The 13045-nt window shown below is 47.5% G+C and overlaps 2 non-coding genes across 2 annotated transcripts; both read right to left on the bottom strand.

Annotated features, from left to right (window-relative positions):
* Nucleotides 1-6296: 6296 nt before the first annotated feature.
* TRNAY-GUA (transfer RNA tyrosine (anticodon GUA)) lies at nt 6297-6369 on the bottom strand. Its single transcript has one exon. It is a non-coding gene; the product is annotated as a tRNA-Tyr (tRNA).
* Nucleotides 6370-7763: 1394 nt separating this feature from the next.
* On the bottom strand, nt 7764-7836 carry TRNAY-GUA (transfer RNA tyrosine (anticodon GUA)). The gene has a single exon. It is a non-coding gene; the product is annotated as a tRNA-Tyr (tRNA).
* Nucleotides 7837-13045: the final 5209 nt, after the last annotated feature.

A 13045-nucleotide genomic window follows, 5' to 3' on the forward strand; every position in this document is an offset into this window, starting at 1 on the left:
CTGAGTTTTTCCACAATACCTGACCAACATTTAATTTTTGGGCTTCCGCGGCGCAATGGTTAGCGCGTTCAGCTGTTAACCGAGAGGTTGGTGGTTCGAGCCCACCCGGGATAGGTGTTGTGGGGTCTCAGATGTAGCGTGAAAAGTCATAACTTTTCCACAACACCTGAAAAACATTAATTTCTGAGTTTCCGTGGCTCTTTGGTTAGCGCGTTCGGCTGTTAACCAATAGGTTGGTGGTTCGAACCCACCCGGGAGCGGTGTTGTGAGGTCTCTGGTGTGACGTAAAAAGTCAAAGTTTTTCCAAAATACCTGACGACCATATCATTTTTGGGCTTCCGTGTGGCAATGGTTAGCGCGCTCAGCTGTTATTCAAAAGGTTGGTGGTTCGAGCCCACCTGGGAGCGGTATTGTGAGGTATCAGTTGTAACGTAAAAAGTCAGAGTTTTTCCACAATACCTGACGAACATTTAATTTTTGGGCTTCCGTGGCGCAATGGTTAGCGCGTTCAGCTGTTAACCGAAAGGTTCGTGGTTCGACCCCACCCGGGATAGGTGTTGTGGGGTCTCAGATCTACCGTGAAAAGTCATAACTTTTCCACAATACCTGACAACCATTTAATTTCTGAGCTTCCGTGGCGCAATGGTTAGCGCGTTCAGCTGTTAACCGAAAGGTTGGTGGTTCGAGCCCACCCGGGAGAGATGTTGTGGGGTCTCAGATGTGGCGTGAAAAGTCATAACTTTTCCACAATACCTGACAACTATTTAATTTCTGAGCTTCCGTGGCTCAATGGTTAGCGCGTTCGTCGGTTAACCAATAGGTTGGTGGTTCGAGCCCACCCGGGAGAGGTGTTGTGGGGTCTCAGATGTAGCGTGAAAAGTCATAACTTTTCCACAATACCTAACAACTATTTAATTTCTGAGCTTCCGTGGCTCAATGGTTGGCGCGTTCAGCTGTTAACCGAAAGGTTGGTGGTTCGAGCCCACCCGGGAGAGATGTTGTGGGGTCTCAGATGTAGCGTGAAAAGTCATAACTTTTCCACAATACCTGAAAAACATTAATTTCTGAGTTTCCGTGGCTCAATGGTTAGCGCGTTCGAATGTTAACCAATAGATTGGTGGTTCGAGCATACCCGGGAGCGGTGTTGTGAGGTCTCTGATGTGACGTAAAAAGTCAGAGTTTTTCCACAATACCTGACGAACATTTAATTTTTGGGCTTCCGTATCGCAATGGTTAGCGCGTTCAGCTGTTAACCGAAAGGTTGGTGGTTCGAGCCCATCCGGGAGAGGTTTTGTGGGGTCTCAGATGTAGCGTAAAAAGTCAAAACATTTCCACAATACGTGACAACCATTTAATTTTTGGGCTTCCGTGGCTCAATGGTTAGCGCGTTCGGCTGTTAACCAATAGGTTCGTTGTTCGAGCCCACCCGGGAGAGGTGTTGTGGGGTCTCAGATGTAGCGTGAAAAGTCATAACTTTTCCACAATACCTAACAACTATTTAATTTCTGAGCTTCCGTGGCTCAATGGTTGGCGCATTCAGCTGTTAACCAAAAGCTTGGTGGTTCGAGCCCACCCGGGAGAGATGTTGTGGGGTCTCAGATGTAGCGTGAAAAGTCATAACGTTTCCACAATACCTGAAAAACATTAATTTCTGAGTTTCCGTGGCTCAATGGTTAGCGCGTTCGAATGTTAACCAATAGGTTGGTGGTTCGAACCCACCCGGGAGCGGTGTTGTGAGGTCTCTGATGTGACGTAAAAAGTCAAAGTTTTTCCAAAATACCTGACGACCATATCATTTTTGGGCTTCCGTGTGGCAATGGTTAGCGCGCTCAGCTGTTATTCAAAAGGTTGGTGGTTCGAGCCCACCTGGGAGCGGTGTTGTGAGGTATCAGTTGTAACGTAAAAAGTCAGAGTTTTTCCACAATACCTGACGAACATTTAATTTTTGGGCTTCCGTGGCGCAATAATTAGCGCGTTCAGCTGTTAACCGAAAGGTTCGTGGTTCGACCCCACCCGGGATAGGTGTTGTGGGGTCTCAGATCTACCGTGAAAAGTCATAACTTTTCCACAATACCTGACAACCATTTAATTTCTGAGCTTCCGTGGCGCAATGGTTAGCGCGTTCAGCTGTTAACCGAAAGGTTGGTGGTTCGAGCCCACCCGGGAGAGATGTTGTGGGGTCTCAGATGTGGCGTGAAAAGTCATAACTTTTCCACAATACCTGACAACTATTTAATTTCTGAGCTTCCGTGGCTCAATGGTTAGCGCGTTCGTCGGTTAACCAATAGGTTGGTGGTTCGAGCCCACCCGGGAGAGGTGTTGTGGGGTCTCAGATGTAGCGTGAAAAGTCATAACTTTTCCACAATACCTAACAACTATTTAATTTCTGAGCTTCCGTGGCTCAATGGTTGGCGCGTTCAGCTGTTAACCGAAAGGTTGGTGGTTCGAGCCCACCCGGGAGAGATGTTGTGGGGTCTCAGATGTAGCGTGAAAAGTCATAACTTTTCCACAATACCTGAAAAACATTAATTTCTGAGTTTCCGTGGCTCAATGGTTAGCGCGTTCGAATGTTAACCAATAGGTTGGTGGTTCGAACCCACCCGGGAGCGGTGTTGTGAGGTCTCTGATGTGACGTAAAAAGTCAAAGTTTTTCCAAAATACCTGACGACCATATCATTTTTGGGCTTCCGTGTGGCAATGGTTAGCGCGCTCAGCTGTTATTCAAAAGGTTGGTGGTTCGAGCCCACCTGGGAGCGGTGTTGTGAGGTATCAGTTGTAACGTAAAAAGTCAGAGTTTTTCCACAATACCTGACGAACATTTAATTTTTGGGCTTCCGTGGCGCAATAATTAGCGCGTTCAGCTGTTAACCGAAAGGTTCGTGGTTCGACCCCACCCGGGATAGGTGTTGTGGGGTCTCAGATCTACCGTGAAAAGTCATAACTTTTCCACAATACCTGACAACCATTTAATTTCTGAGCTTCCGTGGCGCAATGGTTAGCGCGTTCAGCTGTTAACCGAAAGGTTGGTGGTTCGAGCCCACCCGGGAGAGATGTTGTGGGGTCTCAGATGTGGCGTGAAAAGTCATAACTTTTCCACAATACCTGACAACTATTTAATTTCTGAGCTTCCGTGGCTCAATGGTTAGCGCGTTCGTCGGTTAACCAATAGGTTGGTGGTTCGAGCCCACCCGGGAGAGGTGTTGTGGGGTCTCAGATGTAGCGTGAAAAGTCATAACTTTTCCACAATACCTAACAACTATTTAATTTCTGAGCTTCCGTGGCTCAATGGTTGGCGCGTTCAGCTGTTAACCGAAAGGTTGGTGGTTCGAGCCCACCCGGGAGAGATGTTGTGGGGTCTCAGATGTAGCGTGAAAAGTCATAACTTTTCCACAATACCTGAAAAACATTAATTTCTGAGTTTCCGTGGCTCAATGGTTAGCGCGTTCGAATGTTAACCAATAGGTTGGTGGTTCGAACCCACCCGGGAGCGGTGTTGTGAGGTCTCTGATGTGACGTAAAAAGTCAAAGTTTTTCCAAAATACCTGACGACCATATCATTTTTGGGCTTCCGTGTGGCAATGGTTAGCGCGCTCAGCTGTTATTCAAAAGGTTGGTTGTTCGAGCCCACCTGGGAGCGGTGTTGTGAGGTATCAGTTGTAACGTAAAAATCAGAGTTTTTCCACAATACCTGACGAACATTTAATTTTTGGGCTTCCGTGGCGCAATGGTTTGCGCGTTCAGCTGTTAACCGAAAGGTTCGTGGTTCGAGCCCACCCGGGATAGGTGTTGTGGGGTCTCAGATCTACCGTGAAAAGTCATAACTTTTCCACAATACCTGACAACCATTTAATTTCTGAGCTTCCGTGGCGCAATGGTTAGCGCATTCAGCTGTTAACCGAAAGGTTGGTGGTTCGAGCCCACCCGGGAGAGATGTTGTGGGGTCTCAGATGTAGCGTGAAAAGTCATAAATTTCCACAATACCTGAAAAACATTTAATTTCTGAGTTTCCGTGGCTCAATGGTTAGCGCGTTCGTCTGTTAACCAATAGGTTGGTGGTTCGAGCCCACCCGGGAGAGGTGTTGTGGGGTCTCAGATGTAGCGTGAAAAGTCATAACTTTTCCACAATACCTAACAACTATTTAATTTCTGAGCTTCCGTGGCTCAATGGTTGGCGCGTTCAGCTGTTAACCGAAAGCTTGGTGGTTCGAGCCCACCCGGGAGAGATGTTGTGGGGTCTCAGATGTAGCGTGAAAAGTCATAACTTTTCCACAATACCTGAAAAACATTTAATTTCTGAGTTACCGTGGCTCAATGATTAGCGCGTTCGTCGGTTAACCAATAGGTTGGTGGTTCGAGCCCACCCGGGAGAGGTGTTGTGGGGTCTCAGATGTAGCGTGAAAAGTCATAACTTTTCCACAATACCTGACGACCATTTAATTTTTGGGCTTCCGTGGCTCAATGGTTAGCGCGTTCGGCTGTTAACCAATAGGTTCGTTGTTCGAGCGCACCCGGGAGAGGTGTTGTGGGGTATCAGTTGTAACGTAAAAAGTCAGAGTTTTTCCACAATACCTGACGAACATTTAATTTTTGGGCTTCCGTGTGGCAATGGTTAGCGCGCTCAGCTGTTATTCAAAAGGTTGGTGGTTCGAGCCCACCTGGGAGCGGTGTTGTGAGGTATCAGTTGTAACGTAAAAAGTCAGAGTTTTTCCACAATACCTGACGAACATTTAATTTTTGGGCTTCCGTGGCGCAATGGTTTGCGCGTTCAGCTGTTAACCGAAAGGTTCGTATTTCGAGCCCACCCAGGATAGGTGTTGTGGGGTCTCAGATCTACCGTGAAAAGTCATAACTTTTCCACAATACCTGACAACCATTTAATTTCTGAGCTTCCGTGGCTCAATGGTTAGCGCGTTCGTCTGTTAACCAATAGGTAGGTGGTTCGAGCCCACCCGGGAGAGGTGTTGTGGGGTCTCAGATGTAGCGTGAAAAGTCATAACTTTTCCACAATACCTAACAACTATTTAATTTCTGAGCTTCCGTGGCTCAATGGTTGGCGCGTTCAGCTGTTAACCGAAAGGTTGGTGGTTCGAGCCCACCCGAACATCTGAGACCCCACAACACCTCTCCCGGGTGGGCTCGAACCACCTACCTATTGGTTAACAGACGAACGCGCTAACCATTGAGCCACGGAAACTCAGAAATTAAATGTTTTTCAGGTATTGTGGAAACGTTATGACTTTTCACGCTACATCTGAGACCCCACAACATCTCTCCCGGGTGGGCTCGAACCACCAAGCTTTTGGTTAACAGCTGAATGCGCCAACCATTGAGCCACGGAAGCTCAGAAATTAAATAGTTGTTAGGTATTGTGGAAAAGTTATGACTTTTCACGGTAGATCTGAGACCCCACAACACCTCTCCCGGGTGGGCTCGAACCACCTACCTATTGGTTAACAGACGAACGCGCTAACCATTGAGCCACGGAAACTCAGAAATTAAATGTTTTTCAGGTATTGTGGAAAAGTTATGACTTTTCACGCTACATCTGAGACCCCACAACATCTCTCCTGGGTGGGCTCGAACCACCAACCTTTCGGTTAACAGCTGAATGAGCTAACCATTGCGCCACGGAAGCTCAGAAATTAAATGGTTGTCAGGTATTGTGGAAAAGTTATGACTTTTCACGGTAGATCTGAGACCCCACAACACCTATCCCGGGTGGGCTCGAACCACGAACCTTTCGGTTAACAGCTGAACGCGCAAACCATTGCGCCACGGAAGCCCAAAAATTAAATGTTCGTCAGGTATTGTGGAAAAACTCTGACTTTTTACGTTACAACTGATACCTCACAACACCGCTCCCAGGTGGGCTCGAACCACCAACCTTTTGAATAACAGCTGAGCGCGCTAACCATTGCCACACGGAAGCCCAATAATTAAATGTTCGTCAGGTATTGTAGAAAAACTCTGACTTTTTACGTCACATCAGAGACCTCACAACACCGCTCCCGGGTGGGTTCGAACCACCAACCTATTGGTTAACAGCCGAACGCGCTAACCATTGAGCCACGGAACCTCAGAAATTAAATGGTTGTCACGTATTGTGGAAAAGTTTTGACTTTTTACGCTACATCTGAGACCCCACAACACCTCTCCCGGGTGGGCTCGAACAACGAACCTATTGGTTAACAGCCGAACGCGCTAACCATTGAGCCACGGAAGCCCAAAAATTAAATGGTCGTCAGGTATTGTGGAAAAACTTTGGTTTTTACGTTACATTTGAGGTCCCATAACACCGCTCCCGGGTGGGCTCGAACCACCAACCTGTTGGTTTACAGCCGAACGCGCTAACCATTGAGCCACGGAAGCTCAGAAGATAAATAGTTGTTAGGTACTGTGGAAAAGTTATGACTTTTCACGCTACATCTGAGACCCCACAACTCCTCTCCCGGGTGGGCTCGAACCACCAACCTATTGGTTAACAGACGAACGCGCTAACCATTGCGCCACGGAAGCCCACAAATTAAATGTTCGTCAGGTATTGTGGAAAAACTCTGACTTTTTACGTTACAACTGATACCTCACAACACCGCTCCCAGGTGGGCTCGAACCACCAACCTTTTGAATAACAGCTGAGCGCGCTAACCATTGCCACACGGAAGCCCAAAAATGATATGGTCGTCAGGTATTGTGAAAAACTTTGACTTTTTACGTCACATCAGAGACCTTACAACACCGCTCCCGGGTGGGTTCGAACCACCAACCTATTGGTTAACAGCCGAACGCGCTAACCATTGAGCCACGGGAACTCAGAAATTAAATGTTTTTCAGGTATTGTGGAAAAGTTATGACTTTTCACGCTACATCTGAGACCCCACAACATCTCTCCCGGGTGGGCTCGAACCACCAACCTTTCGGTTAACAGCTGAACGCGCTAACCATTGCGCCACGGAAGCTCAGAAATTAAATGGTTGTCAGGTATTGTGGAAAAGTTATGACTTTTCACGCTACATCTGAGACCCCACAACATCTCTCCTGGGTGGGCTCGAACCACCAACCTTTCGGTTAACAGCTGAATGAGCTAACCATTGCGCCACGGAAGCTCAGAAATTAAATGGTTGTCAGGTATTGTGGAAAAGTTATGACTTTTACGGTAGATCTGAGACCCCACAACACCTATCCCGGGTGGGCTCGAACCACGAACCTTTCGGTTAACAGCTGAACGCGCAAACCATTGCGCCACGGAAGCCCAAAAATTAAATGTTCGTCAGGTATTGTGGAAAAACTCTGACTTTTTACGTTACAACTGATACCTCACAACACCGCTCCCAGGTGGGCTCGAACCACCAACCTTTTGAATAACAGCTGAGCGCGCTAACCATTGCCACACGGAAGCCCAATAATTAAATGTTCGTCAGGTATTGTAGAAAAACTCTGACTTTTTACGTCACATCAGAGACCTCACAACACCGCTCCCGGGTGGGTTCGAACCACCAACCTATTGGTTAACAGCCGAACGCGCTAACCATTGAGCCACGGAACCTCAGAAATTAAATGGTTGTCACGTATTGTGGAAAAGTTTTGACTTTTTACGCTACATCTGAGACCCCACAACACCTCTCCCGGGTGGGCTCGAACAACGAACCTATTGGTTAACAGCCGAACGCGCTAACCATTGAGCCACGGAAGCCCAAAAATTAAATGGTCGTCAGGTATTGTGGAAAAACTTTGGTTTTTACGTTACATTTGAGGTCCCATAACACCGCTCCCGGGTGGGCTCGAACCACCAACCTGTTGGTTTACAGCCGAACGCGCTAACCATTGAGCCACGGAAGCTCAGAAGATAAATAGTTGTTAGGTACTGTGGAAAAGTTATGACTTTTCACGCTACATCTGAGACCCCACAACTCCTCTCCCGGGTGGGCTCGAACCACCAACCTATTGGTTAACAGACGAACGCGCTAACCATTGCGCCACGGAAGCCCACAAATTAAATGTTCGTCAGGTATTGTGGAAAAACTCTGACTTTTTACGTTACAACTGATACCTCACAACACCGCTCCCAGGTGGGCTCGAACCACCAACCTTTTGAATAACAGCTGAGCGCGCTAACCATTGCCACACGGAAGCCCAAAAATGATATGGTCGTCAGGTATTGTGAAAAACTTTGACTTTTTACGTCACATCAGAGACCTTACAACACCGCTCCCGGGTGGGTTCGAACCACCAACCTATTGGTTAACAGCCGAACGCGCTAACCATTGAGCCACGGGAACTCAGAAATTAAATGTTTTTCAGGTATTGTGGAAAAGTTATGACTTTTCACGCTACATCTGAGACCCCACAACATCTCTCCCGGGTGGGCTCGAACCACCAACCTTTCGGTTAACAGCTGAACGCGCTAACCATTGCGCCACGGAAGCTCAGAAATTAAATGGTTGTCAGGTATTGTGGAAAAGTTATGACTTTTTACGCTACATCTGAGACCCCACAACACCTATCCCGGGTGGGCTCGATCCTCCAACCTTTCGGTTAACAGCAAACGCGCTAACCATTGAGCCACGGAAGCCCAAAAATTAAATGTTCGTCAGGTATTGTGGAAAAACTCTGACTTTTTACGTTACATCTGATACCTCACAACACCGCTCCCAGGTGGGCTCGAACCACCAACCTTTTGAATAACAGCTGAGCGCGCTAACCATTGCCACACGGAAGCCCAAAAATTAAATGTTCGTCAGGTATTGTGGAAAAACTTTGGCTTTTTACGTTACATTTGAGGTCCCATAACACCGCTCCCGGGTGGGCTCGAACCACCAACCTGTTGGTTTACAGCCGAACGCGCTAACCATTGAGCCACGGAAACTCAGAAATGTTATGTTTTTCAGGTATTGTGGAAAAGTTATGACTTTTGAAGCTACATCTGAGACCCCACAACACCTCTCCCGGGTGGGCTCGAACCACCAGCCTATTGGCCAACAGCCGAACGCGCTAACCATTGAGCCACGGAAACTCAGAAATTAAATGTTTTTCAGGTATTGTGGAAAAGTTATGACTTTTCACGCCACATCTGAGACCCCACAACATCTCTACCGGGTGGGCTCGAACCACCAACCTTTCGGTTAACAGCTGAACGCGCTAACCATTGCGCCACGGAAGCTCAGAAATTAAATGGTTGTCAGGTATTGTGGAAAAGTTATGACTTTTCACGGTCGATCTGAGACCCCACAACACCTATCCCGGGTGGGCTCGATCCTCCAAGCTTTCGGTTAACAGCTGAACGCGCTAACCATTGAGCCACGGAAGCCCAAAAATTAAATGTTCGTCAGGTATTGTGGAAAAACTCTGACTTTTTACGTTACATCTGATACCTCACAACACCGCTCCCAGGTGGGCTCGAACCACCAACCTTTTGAATAACAGCTGAGCGCGCTAACCATTGCCACACGGAAGCCCAAAAATTAAATGTTCGTCAGGTATTGTGGAAAAACTCTGACTTTTTACGTCACATCAGAGACCTCACAACACCGCTCCCGGGTATGCTCGAACCACCAATCTATTGGTTAACAGCCGAACGCGCTAACCATTGAGCCACGGAAACTCAGAAATTAAAGGTTTTTCAGGTATTGTGGATAAGTTATGACTTTTCACGCTACATCAGAGACCCCACAACATCTCTCCCGGGTGGGCTCGAAACACCAACCTATTGGTCAACAGCCGAACGCGCCAACCATTGAGCCACGAAAGCTCAGAAATGATATGTTTTTCAGGTATTGTGGAAAAGTTATGACTTTTCAAGCTACATCTGAGACCCCACAACACCTCTCCCGGGTGGGCTCGAACCACCAACCTATTGGCCAACAGCCGAACGCGCCAACCATTGAGCCACGGAAGCTCAGAAATTAAAGAGTTGTCAGGTATTGTGGAAAAGTTATGACTTTTCACGCCACATCTAAGACCCCACAACATCTCTCCCGGGTGGGCTCGAACCACCAACCTTTCGGTTAACAGCTGAACGCGCTAACCATTGCGCCACGGAAGCTCAGAAATTAAATGGTTGTCACGTATTGTGGAAAAGTTTTGACTTTTTACGCTACATCTGAGACCCCACAAAACCTCTCCCGGGTGGGCTCGAACCACCAACCTATTTGTTAACAGCCGAACGCGCTATACATTGCGCCACGGAAACTCTGAAATTAAATGGTTGTCACATATTGTGGAAAAGTTTTGACTTTTTACGCTACATCTGAGACCCCACAACACCTCTCTCGGGTGGGCTCGAACCACCAACCTATTGGTCAACAGCCGAACGCGCCAACCATTGAGCCACGGAAGCTCAGAAATTAAATAGTTGTTAGGTATTGTGGAAAAGTTATGACTTTTCACGCTACATCTGAGACCCCACAACACCTCTCCCGGGTGGGCTCGAAACACCAACCTTTCGGTTAACAGCTGAACGCGCTAACCATTGCGCCACGGAAGCTCAGAAATTAAATGGTTGTCAGGTATTGTGGAAAAGTTATGACTTTTCACGGTCGATCTGAGACCCCACAACACCTATCCCGGGTGGGCTCGATCCTCCAACCTTTCGGTTAACAGCTGAACGCGCTAACCATTGAGCCACGGAAGCCCAAAAATTAAATGTTCGTCAGGTATTGTGGAAAAACTCTGACTTTTTACGTTACATCTGATACCTCACAACACCGCTCCCAGGTGGGCTCGAACCACCAACCTTTTGAATAACAGCTGAGCGCGCTAACCATTGCCACACGGAAGCCCAAAAAATAAATGTTCGTCAGGTATTGTGGAAAAACTCTGACTTTTTACGTCACATCATAGACCTCACAACACCGCTCCCTGGTGGGTTCGAACCAACAACCTATTGGTTAACAGCCCAACGCGCTAACCATTGAGCCACGGAACCTCAGAAATTAAATGGTTGTCACGTATTGTGGAAAAGTTTTGACTTTTTACGCTACATCTGAGACCCCACAACACCTCTCCCGGGTGGGCTCGAACAACGAACCTATTGGTTAACAGCCGAACGCGCTAACCATTGAGCCACGGAAGCCCAAAAATTAAATGGTCGTCAGGTATTGTGGAAAAACTTTGGCTTTTTACGTTACATTTGAGGTCCCAAAACACCGCTCCCGGCTGGGCTCGAACCACCAACCTGTTGGTTTACAGCCGAACGCGCTAACCATTGAGCCACGGAAACTCAGAAATGATATGTTGTTCAGGTATTGTGGAAATGTTATGACTTTTCAAGCTACATCTGAGACCCCACAACACCTCTCCCGGGTGGGCTCGAACCACCAACCTATTGGCCAACAGCCGAACGCGCCAACCATTGAGCCACGGAAGCTCAGAAATTAAATAGTTGTCAGGTATTGTGGAAAAGTTATGACTTTTCACGCTACATCTGAGACCCCACAACATCTCTCCCGGGTGGGCTCGAAACACCAACCTTTCGGTTAACAGCTGAACGCGCTAACCATTGCGCCACGGAAGCTCAGAAATTAAATGGTTGTCACGTATTGTGGAAAAGTTTTGACTTTTTACGCTACATCTGAGACCCCACAACACCTCTCCCGGGTGGGCTCGAACCACCAACCTATTGGTCAACAGCCGAACGCGCCAACCATTGAGCCACGGAAGCTCAGAAATGATATGTTTTTCAGGTATTGTGGAAAAGTTATGACTTTTCAAGCTACATCTGAGACCCCACAACACCTCTCCCGGGTGGGCTCGAACCACCAACCTATTGGCCAACAGCCGAACGCGCCAACCATTGAGCCACGGAAGCTCAGAAATTAAATAGTTGTCAGGTATTGTGGAAAAGTTATGACTTTTCACGCCACATCTAAGACCCCACAACATCTCTCCCGGGTGGGCTCGAACCACCAACCTTTCGGTTAACAGCTGAACGCGCATACCATTGCGCCACGGAAGCTCAGAAATTAAATGGTTGTCACGTATTGTGGAAAAGTTTTGACTTTTTACGCTACATCTGAGACCCCACAAAACCTCTCCCGGGTGGGCTCGAACCACCAACCTATTGGTTAACAGCCGAACGCGCTAAACATTGAGCCACGGAAACTCTGACATTAAATGGTTGTCACATATTGTGGAAAAGTTTTGACTTTTTATGCTACATCTGAGACCCCACAACACCTCTCCCGGGTGGGCTCGAACCACCTACCTATTGGTTAACAGACGAACGCGCTAACCATTGAGCCACGGAAACTCAGAAATTAAATGTTTTTCAGGTATTGTGGAAAAGTTATGACTTTTCACGCTACATCTGAGACCCCACAACATCTCTCCCGGGTGGGCTCAAACCACCAACCTTTAGGTTAACAGCTGAACGCGCAAACCATTGCGCCACGGAAGCCCAAAAATTAAATGTTCGTCAGGTATTGTGGAAAAACTCTGACTTTTTACGTTACAACAGATACCTCACAACACCGCTCCCAGGTGGGCTCGAACCACCAACCTTTTGAATAACAGCTGAGCGCGCTAACCATTGCCACACGGAAGCCCAAAAAATAAATGTTCGTCAGGTATTGTGGAAAAACTCTGACTTTTTACGTCACATCATAGACCTCACAACACCGCTCCCTGGTGGGTTCGAACCAACAACCTATTGGTTAACAGCCCAACGCGCTAACCATTGAGCCACGGAACCTCAGAAATTAAATGGTTGTCACGTATTGTGGAAAAGTTTTGACTTTTTACGCTACATCTGAGACCCCACAACACCTCTCCCGGGTGGGCTCGAACAACGAACCTATTGGTTAACAGCCGAACGCGCTAACCATTGAGCCACGGAAGCCCAAAAATTAAATGGTCGTCAGGTATTGTGGAAAAACTTTGGCTTTTTACGTTACATTTGAGGTCCCAAAACACCGCTCCCGGGTGGGCTCGAACCACCAACCTGTTGGTTTACAGCCGAACGCGCTAACCATTGAGCCACGGAAACTCAGAAATGATATGTTGTTCAGGTATTGTGGAAATGTTATGACTTTTCAAGCTACATCTGAGACCC

The sequence above is a fragment of the Phalangium opilio genome, unplaced genomic scaffold (genome assembly GCF_054372755.1).
Source record: "Phalangium opilio isolate 3A_F unplaced genomic scaffold, DU_Popi_V2 ptg000101l_1, whole genome shotgun sequence".
Taxonomy (NCBI): domain Eukaryota; kingdom Metazoa; phylum Arthropoda; class Arachnida; order Opiliones; family Phalangiidae; genus Phalangium; species Phalangium opilio.